Here is a 19,315-nt window from a genome sequence, read left to right as displayed (position 1 = left end):
CAGAAGAGGACTTGCTGATCAGGTGGTAGTTTTATTTTTAGTTTCTCAAACATGTCAGCAAGCTCCTACTCCCAGAGGTTTCTGTGCCTGGAGTAACTTCTTTACCCCAGTGGCCCCAGCTCTCTCCCACCAAGGAGGGGAGGATAGGATCAGGGAGTGCTGGGGAGATGAATTCCCTCCAGGAGGCTAGTGGGGCAGAAACATAAGACTTGGGAACTTGCAGGATAGCCTCCTGTTAACAGCATCCGTGTTGCTGCAGGTAGAGACCACGGCTCCTCTTGGAGGGGGGCAGTGGGGAGGCAGGCAGGGTGGAGGAAGGAGGCAGAGCCGGTGGGGTTTGCTGATGCCTTGGGTTGAGGTTTAAGGGAGATAAAACAAAGATGACAGGAAAGGTTTAGGATAGTGGAATTGCTTTTCCTGGAATGAGGAAAACTCAGGGAGGAGGGGTGTCTGGATCAAGAGTGAGAATTGGGCTTATTCAGGTAAAAATGTCAATCAATTATTCCAATAGAGATATTCAGCCAAGATGTGAAGTGTAGACATATTCAAAAATATGATCTTAAATGCCTTTTCCTGTCTGACATTTTCATGTGGTTAATAAATACATTTGTACCTCGCATTCATTTGCCTGGAAAATTGTCTTCAATATGACTCATAGGATGTGCATGTCCTGTGGGCCCTTATGAGACTAACAACCACACAGCAGCCTTGGGCCAGGCTGTTCACAAGGACGGTGAGCAAGATGACTCTGCATCCCCTGCTGCCCCCACACACCAGGAGGAGCCCACAAGGGGCTCTTATTCTAAAGAGACTAGGTGGGCATAAAGAATGTGCCCCCCCCAACAGCTGCATAGTCCTGGAAAGTGGTGGGCATTGTAGGGTCTGCTCCAGTCCTCATCTCGGGAGACATGAGTTGGTTTCAGTTTTGATTTAAGGTTCCTCATTATATTAATAGTTCATCGGTTTTACACGCGACACTTGGAGGAAGAGAACTTCTGTGTCAGGGTCTACAATGACTACTCTTTGGATCTATCATCTGGGAGGCAGTGAGCAAGGGAACAGCAGTAGGGAAAAACAGAGACGTGCACATTATTATTTTTTTTAATGGCGATGCATTATGCTGACTGAGCCCTTTCACTCTTGCTCTGAATCAGGAGAGACACCAGGATTTGGGAGCATCTCAGGGTCTTATGAACAACGTTCATCAGTAAATCAGTAAAACCCTGTGTGATGCGTGAGAGGAAGGTGAGTTAAGAAGCTGCTTGAAATGGTAAGGCTGCTCCCTTGTCTTCTGAAAGCCTCTGAAACAAGTTTTGGTACAAACCAGAGAATATTCTTTATTTCCAAGTAAAATTTTAAAAAAATCAGTTCCTCCACAGAATTATTTTCCGTGCAAATATTTCTTTTCTCTTTTAGGAAGAGGAATGGTCAAGGTTACTGATTAAGCTAGTTAATCAAATAATTCACTTTTGGTGGACTTTGAAATGATAACTTTAGCCACAAGTAGTTCCCTGATCAGTGTAGCTTTTGACTGATTCCATATATTGAGGGGTTGTGTTGACTTTTTTAAATAACGTATTTAAAAAAATACTTTATTACCGACTCAATGAACATGAGTTTGAGCTCCAGGAGTTGATGATGGACAGGGAAGCCTGGCGTGCTGCAGTCCATGTGGTCGCAAAGAGTCGGACACAACTGAATGACTGAACTGAACTGAATTTAAAAAATATTTATTTATTTTCTTGGCTGTCAGGTATTAGCTGTGTCGTGCTGGATCTTTCATTGCAGCACATGGGCTTTCTAGTTGTGGTGTGGGCTCAGGAGTTGTGGCACACAGGCTTAGTTGCGGTAGGGTAAGTGGGATCTTAGTTTCCCGACCAGGAAACTGGCATCCCCTGCATTGCAAGGCAGACTCTTAACCAGTGGACCACAGGGAAGTCCTGTGTTGACTTCTCTAAAGTGTGAGGATGAGAAGCAGGGCGGGACTCAGCTTTGCCAGCCTCTCTGTTGCTTTCGTCTCAAAGCCAAAATGACACAATATTTTTGCACCTGGGATTAATTTTTATTTGAAATCTAGTTCTGAAATAAACAAGAGGGGCAGTTTGCTTCCACTTTGAGAAATTTGGTGAAGGTTAAGTTATCCGAGATTCAAGCCAAGCTGTATTAGACATGGCTATACAATGGATAGACATGGTCTCCATTAAACTTTTTTCTGCTAATTGCTATTTTCCACCTACAATTCCTTGCAGATGACTTGTTGGAGGCCCTGACTGTGGCTCTGTTAAATCCTTTGAAACTCGGGCTTTTAATCCTATGCATTACAAATTGTTTTAAAAGTATTGGTCTAATTAAGCAAATTGATGCAAATATCACTTGCGAAAACCAAGTTTTTCTTGTCTAATGGACACTCTTTGCTCACATCATAACTTTAATTAAACTCGTGGATTCTGACATGCATTGGCAAGTGTGTCTTGATCTTCAGAGCATCCCGATCCATGAACTTGGAGGGTGACTAGGGCTCCTGGCACAGGAGTGGGTCCGATGGTCCAGCCTGAAAATATCATTAATAGCATACTTTTTGTTTTGTTTTGTTTGTGGAGTCACTGGAGAGTTTTTGTGTTTATGAACAAAGATGGTCCAATGACTTGTATTTAATGGTTAGAATGATACACTGAGAAATGATCACAGCGCTATCCTTTATATCCACCTGGTGTATTTTTCGTTTCAGATTTGGTGTTTTTTGATCACCAGACGTTCTACATGGGACTTTTGTATCTCTTCCTTTTCTCACTAAATTATGTTCCTGTTTCCCTCTAGATTGTTGAATATAAGAAACGTTTAAAATAGCTACTTTAGTGTTCTTATCTGCTAATGGCTTCATCTCTGACATTTCTGAATCTGTTCTTCTCTTTTATCTCTTTATCCCTGTTCCTTTTATGCCTGGTAATTCCCCCCCACCCCAGATTTATTGTATGACTGTGCATATAAAAGGCGTACAACATGACATTTGACACATGTATACATCCTGGAGTGATTGCACCATCAAGTTAATTAATGTATCATCACCTCAAGTAGTTACCTTGTTTTCTTTCCTGGCGTGAGAACTCTTGGGATGTTCTATGCCAGCACTGTTCAGCTGTATATTAACTATATATTAGCTCTAGTCCCCAGGCTGTACACTAGGCCTCCAGAATTCCTCATCATATAACTAAATGGGTCCTTTGACCAGCATCTCTCCATCTCTCCAACCCCAGCCTCTGGTAGCTGGCATTTACTCTCTGTTACTATGGGTTCAAGTTTTTTAGATTCCACAAATACTTAAGATCATGCAGAATTTGTCTTTCGTTGCATGGCTTATTTCACTTATTGTAATGTTCTCCAGGCTCATCCATGTTATCATAAATGGCTGGATTTCCTTTCTTTTAAGGCGAATAAGATTCCATTGTGTATGTATTATATCACATTTGTAATCCATCCATTCCTTGTTGTTTCCTTGCCTTGAGTTCTGTGGATAACACTGCAGTGAACATAGGAGTGCCCTTATCTCTTTGAGATATTGATTTCATTTCCTTTGAATACAGAACAAGAGGTAGAATTTCTGGATCATGTGGTAATTCTGCTTTTTAATTTTCTGAGGAACCTCCACACTGTTTTCCATAGTGGCTGCACACAATTTACATTCCCACCAGCAGTCACAAGGGCTCCCTTTCTTCACGTCATCACCAAGACTTTCACCTCTTGGTTTTTGATAATAGAAATTCTGACAGATGGGAGGTGACATCTCATTGTGGTTTTGATTTGCATTTCCCTGATGATTAGTGATGCTGAGGATCTTTTCATGTATCTGTTGTCCATTTACATGTTTTCTTTGAAAAATTGTCTCTTCAGATCATTCACCCACTTTAAAATCAGGTTATTTATTTATTTTTGCTATTGAGTTACTGAGTTCCTTACATGTTTGGATATTAACCCCTTATCTCATATATAACTTGTAAATATTTTCATCCACTCTGTGTGTGGTCTATTCACTCTGTTGATTGTTATTCTGCCATTTGTGACAACATGCAAGAACCTGAAGGATATTACGATTAGTGAGATAGACTTTTAATTTGATGCTGCACTTGTTTATTTTTGCTTTTGGTGTTGAGTCCAAAAGACTGAGAAAACAAATAGCAAGATTTATCCTTTGTTTTTTACTAAGGGTTATACAATTTCAGATCTTACATTTAAATCTTTTATTTTTAGTTGATTTTTGTGTATGGTATAAGACAAGGGTCTATTGTTAATCAGTTACTAAGTCGTTTCTGACTCTTTGCAACCCCATGGACTGCGGTATGCCAGGCTTCCCTGTCCTTTGATACCTCCCAGAGTTTGCTCAAACTCATGCCCACTGAGTTGGTGATACCATCCAACCTCTGTTGCCCCATTCTCTTCTTGCCCTCAATCTTTCCCAGCATCAGGGTCTTTTCCAATGAGTTGGCTTTTCTCATCAGGTGGCCAAAGTATTGGAGCTTGAGCTTCAGTATCAGTTCTTCCAATGAACATTCAGGATTGATTTCCTTTAGGATTGACTGGTTTGATCTCCTTGCTGTCCAAGGGATTCTCAAGAGTCTTCTCCAGCACCACAATATGAAAGAATCAATTCTTCAGTGCTCAGCCTTCTTTATGGTCCGAGTCTCACATTCACACATGTGGAAAAATCATTGCTTTGACTATACCACCTTTGTTGGCAAACCGATGTCCATGCTTTTCAATATGCTATAGGCTTTACTTTCATTCTTTTGCATGTGAATATCCAATTTTCCTGACATCATTTATTATAGACTCACCTTTTCTCATTGTGTATTCTTAACAAATTTGCTAAAGATTAGCTGACTGTATATGTCAACTAATAATATAATATGTAGTATGCATATGCACTCTCTGTTCCATTCCATTGTTCTATGTGTCCTTTTTTACACCAATACCATACTGATTAGAAAGTGTTCCCTGTCTCTTTCTCTGTTTATAAGGATGTTAATCCCCTCATGAGGACCTGCCCTCCTGAGCTCACCTAACGGCCTCCCAGAAGCCCCACCTCCAAACACAGTAGCATCCAGATTACGGCTCCATCGTGTGAACTTTGTGGGGAATGACAGCACTGGACTTCTCATCTTAAAAAAGAATTTAGATTCTAAACATGTTGAGAACAGAAACAGGTGCTTAGTCCAGGGTGTGGCACAGAGGAGGTCTTTGATTGATAAACAAAGGACTTTGAAAGGATTGATTTCAAAGTCCCAGTCCCTCATTAGAGACAAATAATGTGCTTCACTCAGTTAAAGGCACGCCATTACCTAAGCCAGATTTCTATCCATAATCCTAATAATAAAATACAGGTTGGATGTTCTTATGGCCCAGATGTGGCACAAGGGTCCTCACACATATTAACTCATTCGAAAGCAGTGCTGTTAGGACTCTGTCTCATAGACGAGAACCCTGAGCATGGGCCCCCAGAGCCTGAGTCCAACCTCCACCAGTCTGATCCAAGAGGTTTGTTATTTATGTCACATACAACTTGAGATAAGTGACCTGGGTCTTTCCTTCCAGAAACCTGAATTAAAACTGTTCTCTATGCTTTTAATGCAGAGTCATCTTCCAGTGCTCAGATGTTCCATGTTAGTGCCATGTGGCAATTCCTCATGTTTTGAGTGATTTTATCACCTTTGAAAAATCACTTTATTTTGATCTATGCAGGACATTCAGGTGTGATTATAGAGCATGCTGCATTTTGCATCAACCGTCCGTCATGTGCATCATCTCCACCTTGGCTTGTGGCATCATTTTTTAAAAAAAATCTGTGCAAATCATGAGTTAAGGGAAGTGCTATTAAAAATCATGCTCCATAAACCAAAGCATTTAAAAAAATAATTTTCTCCATTTTAGAGAGGTCCAGCTTATCAAACGCGAGGGCGGCAATTAATGCCTATTGTCCGGATGGTCCCCAAATGATTACAGGCTCCCGGGGGGAGAAATTTGAAGTGGCCACATTTGGTACCAGGTGTTTGAGTGAAGGGTGCTATTTGTCTTGAGATGTAATTGGTGTCAGCCCCGCAATGAAGAGGTTTAAACTTTATGCCTCGGCTATTATCACAAGGCCAGCCCAGCCCTTTCATCAGACTCTGGCTCCATCACCATCTCTAACAGTCATTGCTCACTGGGAGTTATCAATAAGATGAGAGCTATTGTCAGAATCCAAAATTACGGACTCGGCCCTGGAAGTTGAACAGCTGCAGGCTTACTCATTCAGCAAGACCCTGGTGTGTATGGATTGCAGTAATATGTGACTGTAGGTACGTTACACTATGTACATACACACAAAGATGATTTTTTTTTATAGGTTTTTAAGAAATCAGTCAGCTGTATCTGGAGGTAGAAATCATTGTTTCAATGGAAACTATGTGAATTGGCTACCATCTTCTATTTAAAAATGCCATATAAAGAAAAGAAATGGGTAATTTAAAACCTAGAATTCAGGATTTCCCTGGTGGTCCAGTCGTTAAGACTCCACGCTTTCACTGCAGGGGGTACAAATTCGATCCCTGTTCAGGAGAACTAAGATCCCACAAGCTGAGTGGCACAGCCAAAAAGTAAAAAATGAAAATAAAATAAAGATACAATAAAAAAACTAGAAGTCATAAATAATATTATTATACTAATTTTATGTGTTACTTTTCTATCTATACTATAAGACATATACCCATTACATATAAATGATGACTAATAATTGGAGATTTCAAACTTTGAGCCATTATATAAAGAGTCAAATTTTGAAGAAAATAATATGCAATTGTATCAATATTTCTTCAGCTACTCTCTCAGTGATATTTCACCATTTTTAGTTTTCTAACACAATATGAGAATCTGGAATGTATTTATTATATATCTGTTAGTCCATGGACTATAACTATGATAATAAAGATTTCCTCACTATATGGGTCATTTGAAAACTTTGCTTAAACTCTTATGGTTCATGAAGCCCCCTTCTGGACAACCCTCTTTCTGTTTAAGATCATTTTCATAGCTCTCACTTAACTAAGTCTTCACCATCTGTTCTTCCTTTATTCTAAATGCTAGAAGAAATTAATTCAAATGCATCATAAAAGAGCTATTTTATGTTTTGAAATCCCCGTCTGCAGTTTAACACTCGGGTTAAATGTACATTGGCCATCTCCAAAAACATCTGGAGGAAAACATCTGTCTTATGACATCTCACTTGGAACATTTCCCAGGGAAGAAAGGGAGTTGTCCCACATGGATGTATTATCTTCTCTCACCCTGTTGAAAGTACACTGTCATCATTAAACTCGTAAAGGAGGGGGGGCCTTTCATATCAGGCCATCTTAGCTTTTTATTTTAATTATTTTTAAAAATGCTCTAGTTGATTCCCCCCGGTTTATCTATTTATTTATTTTTTTAATTTGGCTGTGCTACAGATGTGGGATCTTAGTTCCCCCACCTGGGATCAAACCTGCAGCCCCAGTATTAGATGGGAGCATGGAGTCCCAACCACTGGACCACCAGGGAAGTCCTTACCATAGTTTTATCAGTAAATTGGATGTTTAATACACAGGTGAAGTTTGTTCTCTTGCATTTGCTAAAATACCAGCACTTACATTTTGACTGATTGATCGATGGTGCTTTCTTCAGAGCAGACTTTACAAAACACTGGTCTGGAGTGCAGGGAATTGTGCTGTCAGATGTTGGTTTTACAGTCAGAGCAGAAGCTTCCAAATATTCGAGAAATAACCCGGGAGGGGGAGTCCACGCCCCTCCCGGATCAGTCCCTGAGGGTTAGGGCCCAGGCAGCAGGCGCTCACTGTGAGGGTCTAGGAGGCGGGACGAAGGCTCCGTCTAGGCAGTCATCAGCGCCGAATGGACTTTCTGGTGTCTTTTTAAAATTTTTTATTTTACATTGGAGGATAATTGCTTTACAATATTGCGCTGGTTTCTGCCAGACATCAACATGGATCAGCCATAGGTACACATATGGCCGATCCTCCCTCCCACCCATTCCACCCCGCCAGGTGGTCACAGAGGACGGGGTTGAGCGCCCTGTGTCACGCAGCAAATTCCCACTGGCTCTCTGTTTTGCATGTGGTAATATATATGTGTCAGTGCTACTCTCTCAATTCGTCCCAATCTACTTTCTTGATGCTGTGTGATCACAAACTAAGATAAGCTGTGCATGGCGTTAGGGTGGTGGCATTACTCTTGGGCACATACACAGTGGCAAAGCTGACTTTGTAACGACGCTTCTGGGAGGATGCGTGCCTGTCAGAGGCTGTGCTGTGCTGTGTGGGCAAGTGCGGAGGGGCTGGGTGTAGGGGGCGCTGCTGAGCCCGGGGCAGCAGAGCCCGGCACCCGCTCCCGGTCCCCGGAACTTTGCTCTGGGCACCAGCGCTCTCTCACTGGGGGTGCTTCATTTCCAGCTCTGACACTCACACGATGGCCTGCATCCTGAGTTCTTCCCCCTAAGATCCTGGGACCCAGTGACACACTCCAGGCAGTGCCAGTGACACGGGGAGCAACTGAGTCACTGCCTCCCCTCAGACCCTGGTGTTCCCCTCTGGGACTTCTCGGAAAACACAGTGGCCTGGAAAACGGTGATGGCGGCCGCGAGGACCAGGAGAGCTGAATGTCAGACGTCATCACAGGAGTCTGGAGGAGGAGGTGTGGAGAGGAGGGATTGTTTTTGCTGAAGCACATTGAGAAAGGAAAGAATCAATTGATGTAACAGGTATAAGAGAAGATAAAATTAGTTTATAGGTGTGGCACATTAAATGCCTAACCAATATTATTTTAAAATGGACAACAGGGAATAAAATGTTCTGTCAAAAAGTAGAACAAATACCAAGATAAAAAGAGTATCATTCATTAAATACAGACAGGGTGAAACAGAAAGATTTGGACAAAGAGGGTAGAACCAGTCTTAGGAAAGTAGAAAAACATACAGAAAGTGGTGAGAGAGGGATAGGAATAGAGCATCCCCAAGGAGGAAGGAAGGCGGGGAGGGTCCTCTAGTGAGAATTAATTAATTTACTTTGAGATTTAAACCACTGTTCACTGGACGCGGGGCTTCAGCTTGCTCTCACTTGGTAACGAGAACCTGCTGCCTTTTGTAAGTTAATGTTGCTTACACTGGATGGCTCCCAACCCTAACTTTTGGAACAGATGTTAAACACTTAGTATCTTCAGGGGTCGGGTAGGAAACATAAGTGAATTAAGTTGCCCACAAGTACAAAAGAAAGCAAAACAAAATACATCCATCTGTTGGAAACTAATCACGTTTTCTTTAAAAAAAAATTTTTTTTTTAAATTTATGCACACCGTGAGGCATGTGGGATCTTAGTTCCCCAACCAGGGATTGAACCCATGCCCCCTGCAGTGGAAGCATGGAGTCTTAATGACTGGACCACCAGGGAAGTCCTGATCACATGTTCTATATCTTTCTGAGCTGTGATTTATTTATACATAACACCTTATATATATGCATGTGCACATGCTCACATGTGCACACACACACGTATGATGTTGCTTGTTTGGTTAAGAACTGGAAAACTGACCTGTTGCTTCTATAGCAAGAGCTTAGTTTTGGGTCTTGCCTTCTGCATGGTGATGTGAATATGGCATTTGGCTTTGTATTCTTTACTTGGGAGAGAGATTTAGATTAATTCACGTTCTCAGTGGAAAAGCAGTTGTTCACAGAGGCAGGGCCTTTCTGTACTGATTTTTATTGCAGGGGAGATAGTTCCAAGAGAGTTGAAAAATCCTGGTATTTCACTATCACCCTATTTGCATTTTACTAATTGTCTAAAGTTTGGCAATTTCCATTTCATACCTTCTTTTCACAGTTTCAATATTATTTGGGAAAGGAAAACTTAACCTATCTGTTCAATAATTTTAGGTATGAACTTGTTAAATTCACACAATGATGCACATTTATTACAATATATAGTAGTGTTACTTTTTGGTGTTTTAGTCTTGAGAACTGGACAGATTTCAGTTCAGCCTGATAATAGCTTTTTGGTAAACGGTGTCTCCCTCTAGTGATACAAGCCACTGTTCTTTTAAAAATACAGTAGAAGTTGGATCCTCTGAAAGAAATATGTTCTTCAACCCAGAAAAAAGCATATTATTAAAAAAGCAAAGTTAACAAACGGACACCTGGAGTTTGGTTTCCCTCATACCTCAGGGATAAAGAATCTGCCTGCCAATGCAGGAGATGCAGGTTCAATCCCTGGGTTGGGAAGATTCCCTGGAGGAGGGCATGGCAACCCACTCCAGTATTCTTGCCTGGAGAATCCCACGGACTGAGGAGCCTGGCATGCTGCAGTCCATAGGGTCACAAAAGAGTCTGACATGACTTAGCAACTAAACAACAGTCTGGAGTTTATCTGAGAATGTCTGATCTGAGATAGTGGGACTTTGGGGGGTATTTTATTCATTTGTTTAGCCAGTCTCCACTAGCTAACACTGCTAGGTTCTGTGGGTTTACATGGATAAATCAGATGTGAAAGTTCTCTTCAAAGACATTAGGATGTTACATTGACATGATGCGGTTTTAAAATGTTTTTTCAAACGAGAAATGTCTGGACCGCATTCTGTTTCTAAAGGTTCTAATTTCTATCAGTGTGAATGCCTCTCTTATTCCCTATTCAGGAATGGCTGTATCAATCATGAATTTTGGTTAACTCTTAATTTTCTGGAGGGAAGGTGAATAACACACATTATTATCTATAAATAATGGAGACTGTGTTTTTGAGAGAGAATAGTTTAAAAAAAAAGTGTGTGCCAGCTGCTGCTATCACTCACGACTTTGCGTGGCTCTTGTGTTTGTGTGAATGTACTGAAGTGTGCAGGTGCACACGTGTGTGATCCAGTAAAAATACTAACCCTGTCATTAAAACGGTTCTTTAAAGTACATGTCATTCTTTTTACGATGAGTAAAAATAATTTCAGTAGTTCCTAATATCCTTCCTCCAAAAATGTGTTGGGAGGGACAAGCCCGCCTTTAGCTCAGCATCCTGGATGCCTTCCTGTTGAAGGTGGTCCTCGGATGTGGAGGGATAGGGCGCCCTGGGGTTCCAGGGTTGTTCCAGGATCTAGCAGCTCCTTGGAGACCCTCCCCATCCATTCCCCTCTCCCACCTTCCCTCTGCAGTTATGATGAAGTTAAAACATGCAAAGACATCAGCCAGTATCAATGGCCTGGGACTGAAGGGAATGAGGTTTAGGGGCCGATGATTCAATATTAATACATAAGTTCCCTCTTTACAGAGTGTTGGTGGTAAGTGAGGGTGGGAAGGTCGGAGATGTGAGTGTTCTTCCTCTTTTCCTGAGTTCCGATGGACGGGGACACATGGGGTGAGTCCCGTTCCAGCTCAGAGCGTGGGCAGGTGGGCAGTAGCGGGCACATGGCCTACAGCCGGTGAACACACTTTGTGTTGACTCAAGACTAATTGTTAGGGCCTGCTTGGTGATGGCTGTCTGGGTTTACATTTTCTGCTTGAGTTGAGAGGAGATCTGTGAGTCACATACACCTCTCAACTGACTCCGGTCACCTGGCCAGTTGGTGGCAAAGGGCCCAGGACTGTCCCCCTGAGCCAGAGGTGTGGCTTTCTTCATTGCAACCCAGGCAGGTGTGGGAGCTCTGGGCTGCTAACTACTTTCAAAGGCAGAGTAAGTGACTGAACTATGACAAATACATAAAATAGAGGCAGAACCTGAGCAAAAAGTCTTTTCCAGCAGAGCTTCTCCATCAGCTCAAACTATCCACAGGCTTTGACTATAACTGAAAATATTACATGTTTGCTTTACATGTATTTTTAAGATCTTGAATGAAAATCTTCATTCATCACCAGGATGACTGAATTAGTCTTTAAAAATTTCATTAACAAGGGATGTTACAAAATAGGGCAAAACTAAGCAATTTTGGAAAATTGTAATGCATTTTTAAAAAATTAAAATGGTGTGGTAGACTGGGGGAGAGAAGTGCTCTTCTTTGGGAGCAAAAGGCAGAAAGGCACAACATGTAGGAAGGGAAAGTGGAGCCCAGCCCAGGTTTGTAAACAGGCAGTCGAGTATGTGATCTTGTGTTACTTATGAATCATGTTTTAATTTCCCCTGCAAATATTCCCTGAGGCCTATTGTACTTAGAAGGAATATTAACAAGAGCTGGGAACAGGTGTATAGGTGGGGCAACCCAGTCTCCGAGGCCGGAGCCCAGGCCACCAGGAGCCTAGCCTTCCCTCTTCACCTGGCTGCCGCCCCTGTCCCAAAGTCCCCACTGTCCCCGGTCCCCACTGTCCCCGGATTCCACCTCCTTCCCGCAGCTCCTCTTGTAGGACAGCCCTGCGTGTGTGCGTGCTAAGTCACTTCAGTCGTGTCTGCCTCTTTGCCACCCCATGGACAGTAGCCTGCCAGGCTCTAGTCCACCACCTTGCTCATCAGGGAAACTTGGCTCCCGCAGGTTTGGGGGTCACATTTCGGCATTTAGGGAAAGGCAAGGCTCTGCTGCCATCAACACTTAAACACTGTCAGCGACTGTGTACCCAAGGTCTTCTCAAGGAACTTCAGCTCAGGGGCTTTTACTTGAGTGCCCTGGTCCCGGCCCGGTCCGAGTTGTCCTCTCCTGTGGGGTCTGTGTGGAGGTGCAGAGCTGCATGGAGTGGGGAGTCCGTCTGGCCTGAAGAAGAAGGATGGTGGGCTGGGTACCGTGGCCTCTGGTTTGGGAGACCCCTGTGTCCTGCCCATCTTATCCCAAGGGAGGTGAGTCTGGGTTTGAGGAGGTCCTGGGTATTGAGAGCCAGCAGGTGGCCTGAGATGGGGGCTCCCTCCTAAGTTCTCCCTCCCCCATGGGTCTTCTCCCAAACATCAAGGAGCCGACACAGCCCAGGGCTGCAGTGAGCAGTCCTCTTGAGCACAGCTGCCCCTGAAGAGGACAGCGTGTGGACGAGTGCGGCCGTGAGCTGTGCCGACACCAGCTCTGAAGCCAGCCGCTCCTGCTCTCTTCGCAGCAGGCTTCCTCCCACGTGTGTTTCCTTGGGAAACAGCTGCATTTTCTGGATGTGTTGAGGTGAACTCCTTCCCTGCACAGAGCAAGGCGGGAAGCTAGGAGGCTTTCTTTCTTTTTTTTTAATTTAAGGCACCAAATTGCACATATAAAATGTTGTTGAGCCAATGATGCTTTCACAACATTTTAGAGCAGTTCTAATCACTTTTTTTTAAACCTGTTGTGTTTCTAAAATATTTGTTGTGTGCATAGAACAGCCTGCAGGCTGCCTGCTGAACCGGAGGCCATGGGGTTGATGGTAAATAGTCGGGTGTGCTGTGGGGGTGGAAGGTTGTGGGGTGGGACTGTGGTCTCAGTTTGCTGGGCCCTGGCATCAGGGCGCATCCAGGTCTGCCTGCAGGGGACGCGCCCGCGGGGACGCGCCTGGAGTGGATGCGCCCACAGAGGCGCGCGGCCCTGCGTTCCGTTCCAACACCATCTTCTTCCCTTTGCAGCTTCCCACTTCCCATCTGTGCCCACCCACTGGTTTCTCAAAGAATGATTTTAAAAACTGGCACGTGGCTCAGAGGCAAAGAATCCAAAGCTGTGGGCTCTCCGGTCCTGGGTTCGGGGTGCTGGAGACGCGCGGCCACAAGCCCTGCCAGCCTCACCTCCTCGAAGCCGGAGGAGGTGACCCAGCCTGACTGCCCAGCCTGTTTGCTGCTGCCCACGGACCGTGGGGCCCGGAGTGCTGTCTGTATTTGCAAGCTGCCAGGGAAGCGTTTGCTGTTCCCTTTCATCTTTGCCAGTGCTGCCTGCAGACTCCAAAAGGCATCTTCAGAGGCTGATAATTAGAGCCACGGGCTCGGAGCATGAGTGATCACTCCCTATGCTGCTTGGGTGCTGTCCTTCTGAGAAATGACGTCCTCGCCAATAATTATTCGGTTATCACCTTGTTGTATTACTCCTCCTGGAGTCTCTATTTGAGGATAAATGTTAGGCCAACCTTTGCCATTCAATCCTCTGATTCAAATAAATGCTATATTTCAGAAAAAAACCAAAACAAAGCTAGAAACCCTAAGCAGCAGTTGTTTCTGAACAGAACATGGCTATATGGTGGTTTTAAGGATAGTGTAAAAAAATGAGTACTTAGTAACATGGCACTTGTCCCCATTTATGATGGGCTTCCCTGGTGGCTCAGTGGTAAAGAAGCTGCCTGCCAATGCAGGAGATGTAGGTTCAGTTCCTGGGTTGGGAAGATCCTCTAGAGAAGGAAATGGCAACCCACTCCAGTATTCTTACCTGGAGAATCCCATAGACAGAAGAGCCTTGTGGGCTACAGTCCACGGGGCCATAAGAATTGGATATGACTGACTGACTAAACAACAATCCATTGATGAACTCTTGGAAGCAGCCAGTTCACATTTTGTGGAAGGATGTCTGGATGCTGCCATCTTGCTAGGACGCTCCTGTGCATGGACCTCTGTTGTCTGTAGATGGAAACTGCAAGTTCAGCTTCCCCAGAGCACAGAGCCCTAAACTCCAGGTGCTGGTGACATCACACACTGTCCACATGCTTTGGAAGCTGGGCTGGGGGGCAGAGGATGGGGTGGGAGAGTTGAGACACGAACCGCTGGGATGTGCCTCTGGACTAAGAGTCAGGTCACTCTATTTTGGCTTTTGTCTCAGTGAAGAGAGAACAGCAGAAAGCTCAGAACCAGCAGGCTCGCTGGGTGGGTGTTTCTCCCCAAGACAGCGTCCCTAGACTTGGCCCCAGCGAGGGTCCTCAACTTCCTTTGTGAAGTTTGTCTGGTCCTAGGCCTGGAAGTGGCTTCACAGGGGACACTAGTCATAAAAAACCCACCTGCCAATGAAGGAGATGCAAGAGATGCACATTCAATCCCTGGGTCTGGAAGATCCCTGGGAGGAGAGCCTGGCAACCCACTCCAGTATTATTACGTGGAGAATCTCATGGACAGAGGAGCCTGGCGGGCTACAGTCCATGGATCTCAAAGAGACACGACCAAGCAACTGCGCGCTTGCACATGCGTACACACACACACACACACACACACACACACACACACACACACACACACCTGGAAGTTAGCTCCCATGTACAAAGACCCAGGAAGGCAGACAGTGTGAAGGGCATTCCTTAAGGAAAGGCAGGAAGTCTTTCAATACCAAAAGGGGATGATTCACAAGTCACCTTTCCTTGACTCCAAAGGTCGCTGATGGAATGCCTGTATGTTTCACACCACTGACGCCTCGGCACACATTCCCATTCTGAATTTGAGGAAGGGTCTTTACCTTAGCTCTTCCTGAGTTTCTTGAGTGAAGATCATTTTTGTCCTGGATCCACATTTCATAAGGTAAGAATCCCACCTCTCCAAATGTGCTCCCAGACAACTCGTCTTCACTTAGCAAATGAAAAAACAAAAGAGTTCAAAATTCCATGTAGGAAAAACCTTCCCCTCTGTAAATTTGCAGCAGGAGAAGTTGGACTTTGTTGAAGCTTGTTTTGGGTAAGCAGCAAGCATGTTTCCCCGTGTTGGTTCGGCAACAACATTTGAAGATGTCCCGTCGTCTTGTAAGGCATGAATGGCATATTGTGGATTCCAAAACTGTGCCTGCATCTGCTATGCCCAAACCTGCTCCGTTTGTGAAGCTTACAAGTAGGCTGGCCTGTTTTTTTTTTTTTCCCCTTCCCCTGAGTTTCTTTTTTGGCCAAAGACAATTGTTTCTGTGTCACTCAAAATACTTGAACTTGTCTGCAACCCGGAAGAGAATGTAACAGGGAAGGGCCTTCTCAGGAATTCACCCACGAAGGGGAATGATGCAAACATAGATGGACGGGGAGGTCACAGAGAGTGCTGGTGTCTTTTTTCTCCTCTGGAGACAAAGAGTTGATGTGGATCTAGAAAAAGAAGCTCACAAGAGAAATTGGTGGATTTTCTGATGTCCTCTGAGCTTCTTGGGTGAGCTTGCTGAGGTCTTCTTTCATTGGTCTTCTTTGGATTACTAACAATCAAAAACTTGCAAAAAATTCAGTATGGAATAATACTTCTATATGTGGAATAATACTCTAGCGTATGTGAGGTTCTCTGAAAGTGATGGGTTAGAAAGTGGTAGCAAGAAAAATTTATTATTAAGAATGTTTTGAAAGTGAAAGTGTTAGTCACTTGGTCGTGTCCAACTCTTTGCGACCCCATGAATTGTAGCCCGCCAGGCTCCTCTGTCCATGAGATTCTCTAGGCAAGAAGTGGGTTGCCTTCTCCAGGGGATCTTCCTGACCCAGGGCTTGAACCCACATTTCCTGCATTGCAAGCAGATTCTTTAACAGCTGAGCTACCAGGGAAGCCCATGTCTTAGAGGTGATCAAAAGGTTTCTGAGAAAGTATATGCATCTAGATTTCTCTAGAAAGACCATGATGAACAGGAAAGTTTAAAGTAAGACAATCAGCTAAGAATGGGTGAGGCAGCCAGTCGGCTATCATGTGCCAGGTGTGGTGACACATGGTCCCTGATTCCTGGAACTCTAGGCTGGCAGCAGGGTTTCATCAGGTGTCGCTTCAGTAATCCATATGCTGAAAAAGCACTGTCCTTGAGAGAACCAAAATACCAGGTACATTTCCCCTCACTGCTGTCAGCTTTGTTCACTGGGACCAACATCCTTGGCCCCTGAGTGAAAACTCGCAGGTCCCCAGCTCTTCTGCTTGTTCTCAGATGATACAAAAGCTCCTCTGGCCAGTTGGAGTCACAGAAATAGTCTCATTTTAGCTCTTGCAACGTCTGGGCCCAGGAGCTGGCCAGCATTGGCCTTGACTACCTAGCTTGACCTCATCCTAGGTCCTCCTGGGGCTTGTCTGCCTGCAGCTGGGCTGGTGAATCCTTCTGCCCTCTCACCGCAGCTCCTTCCCCATTTCACCGCCCCCCTGCCATGGCTGTTGTGTATGTGTGTTGGGGGGCGTATCCCTCTCACACCTGTGGTGTGTGTGTATGAGTGTGTGTGTGTTTGGGGGGGGAGTGTCAGAGGTAAGAGCCCCAGCCCTTTCGTACCTGGCAGGCAGGTGTCCTGTTTTCTGCCCTGGCAGATGGTTTGAGCCAGCCCTCTCTCCGTGGACTTTCTAAAGCACTGAGGCTTTGAAAGTTCTGGGCAGCGAGGCTCTTCATTCTCCGAGTCTCCCTGATCTGAGGTGGAGGGGAATATGCCTCTTACTTCCTGGGTCCCGGGCACCATCCCCGCCATATGCTTTCCTCAGCCCTGCCTGGCCTAGGGTCCCTCCTGCCTCCTTCTGTCAGGCCCATTCCTCTCTCTAGGGGGCCCCACTGGACAGATGACGCCTGTTGGCCCGGGGACACACACACGCCTGGGCCTGGGACCTCTCCTCTGTGCCCCACCCCCCAGGAGGTGCCCCCAGCGTCCCTGCCCCCCACCTCCACCCTGTGCAGGCCCCAGGGCGGTCTGTGGCTTCTCTGGGGGTTCTGGCCCGCCCAGTGCCCAGCAGGCTCAGGCTTCCGAGCCGCCTCCCCACTACCCCCTGTTCCCGACCACAGGGGACAGGCCCAAGCCCCTCACCCGGACCCGGGTCAGAAGGCAGCCCTACCCCAGTCCTGCAGAGCCTGCCCGGGCGACCATCTCTGGCCTCCTGGTCCTGCCCTCACCAATCCTTTCTGTATTCTTGGTCTGGGGAGGGTCCTGAGCCTAGAAGGAGCCCCTGGACACTTCTTGCGTTGCCTCGGCCTGGGGATGCAGGGGGTTGCGGGGAGGTCTGAGCGGTGGCCTCAGGGCTAGGCTCCCTGGAACCCCGAGGGCCTGCAGTTCAGAGTCTGGGTGAGTTCACTTTAAACCTAACAAAAGAGGGCACGACGACTGAGATCAGAAAACAAGAGAAACCGAACTCCACGAGGTTTAAACTTTCCCCGAGGCGGGACTGCGCATCCAGGCATCCAGGTCAGGCCTCACCCCCAGGCCTGGGGGCCAGGAGCCGCCCTTGCAGGGTCAGGGTGACCCTGCGGGCCGAGGGCCCCCTCCTGCCATATCGGGGGCGGACAAGCGAGAGCCCCTGGGCTGGGAGGGCCCTCCGCCCCGCGCGCGCGCACAGCAGGTCCTTGTAGGAGCGCGCCGTGCCACGCGGCGCCGGGGATGGGTCTGCACTCGGACATGAGCCCGCTTGTTCCCCGCTCGCCGTGAAAAGAGTTTTGAAATGAGTTCTGAATAGACAGCATTTTCTTTGTGCGAGTGGTAAATAACCCAGAGCAGAGTTACCGAGTTGCAGCTTCTGCATTCTGAAACTCCATGGAACTTTTTTGTGGGGAGAAAGGCAGGATGTTTTTTACAGAATGTGACCTCCCCGGGACACTGGAGGTGAGGAGAAAACGCTAGTGAGATAACGGTCACTGCTTTACATCTGGGAAAACACGGCTTTTAACAAAGCTACAAGAGGAGAGAAGATTCATACCTCCCACCCCAAACCCATGCCTCATGGAGTTTCCCCAGGTGCTCCTCCCCTGGGTTTGACATTTCTTTAGCTCTGATTGAAGAATCTGTGATTTTATGGTGATCATTTTCTTGTGCACATTTTTTTTTTTTTCTCTCCCATAGAAAGCGATAGCATCTCTGAATGGGGCTGTGTGGAGAAACCCTAGGAGAAACAGCATAAAAGCATTTTGGAATATATCCCGCAAAAGATAACTTTCTACACATCTGGCAGAGATTCTCCAGGTAAAGGTAAGAAAAGAAGACATGGTGAAAAGTAGAGTCAAATAATTTCGTGACATCACAGTGGGTGAGCTTTGGAGTAACACAGAGCACTGATGCAGGATGGATGGGGGTGGGTGGGGAGCCAGGAGAGTCCTTTTCCCACCCCTCCCCCCACAGGCATGGACTCAGTCTGTGGTGACCAGGTCGGGGTCACCAAGGGCTGTTTCAGAGTCTCAGAGCACATGGGCGGGACACCAGAGGGATTGTGGGGTCCAGCAGGAAGGTCTCCTAAAACATCCATGTGTTTAATGCTGGATATGTTACTTGTACAGTATGGAATTCTTTTTAGGTTTGTATTTGCACTGGGACTGACTCATTTTCTATTTAGAATTCTTCAAGAATCACTTTTACGGCACTCAGATGAGAAGTGCATCTGGTGCTTACATATAATAAGCATCAAACATGAAGACGTGTTGCATGCTGGAGCCGTTTGTTTGTCACTGTAGGGGACCTGCACCATCTCCACTCTGTGTTTCTTTTCTGGAGTACATTTTGCGCCAAGGCATCAAGCTTTAGGGC

Source organism: Cervus canadensis, chromosome 12, assembly GCF_019320065.1.
Source record: "Cervus canadensis isolate Bull #8, Minnesota chromosome 12, ASM1932006v1, whole genome shotgun sequence".
NCBI classification, from domain to species: domain Eukaryota; kingdom Metazoa; phylum Chordata; class Mammalia; order Artiodactyla; family Cervidae; genus Cervus; species Cervus canadensis.
This window is presented reverse-complemented; position numbering follows the sequence as displayed.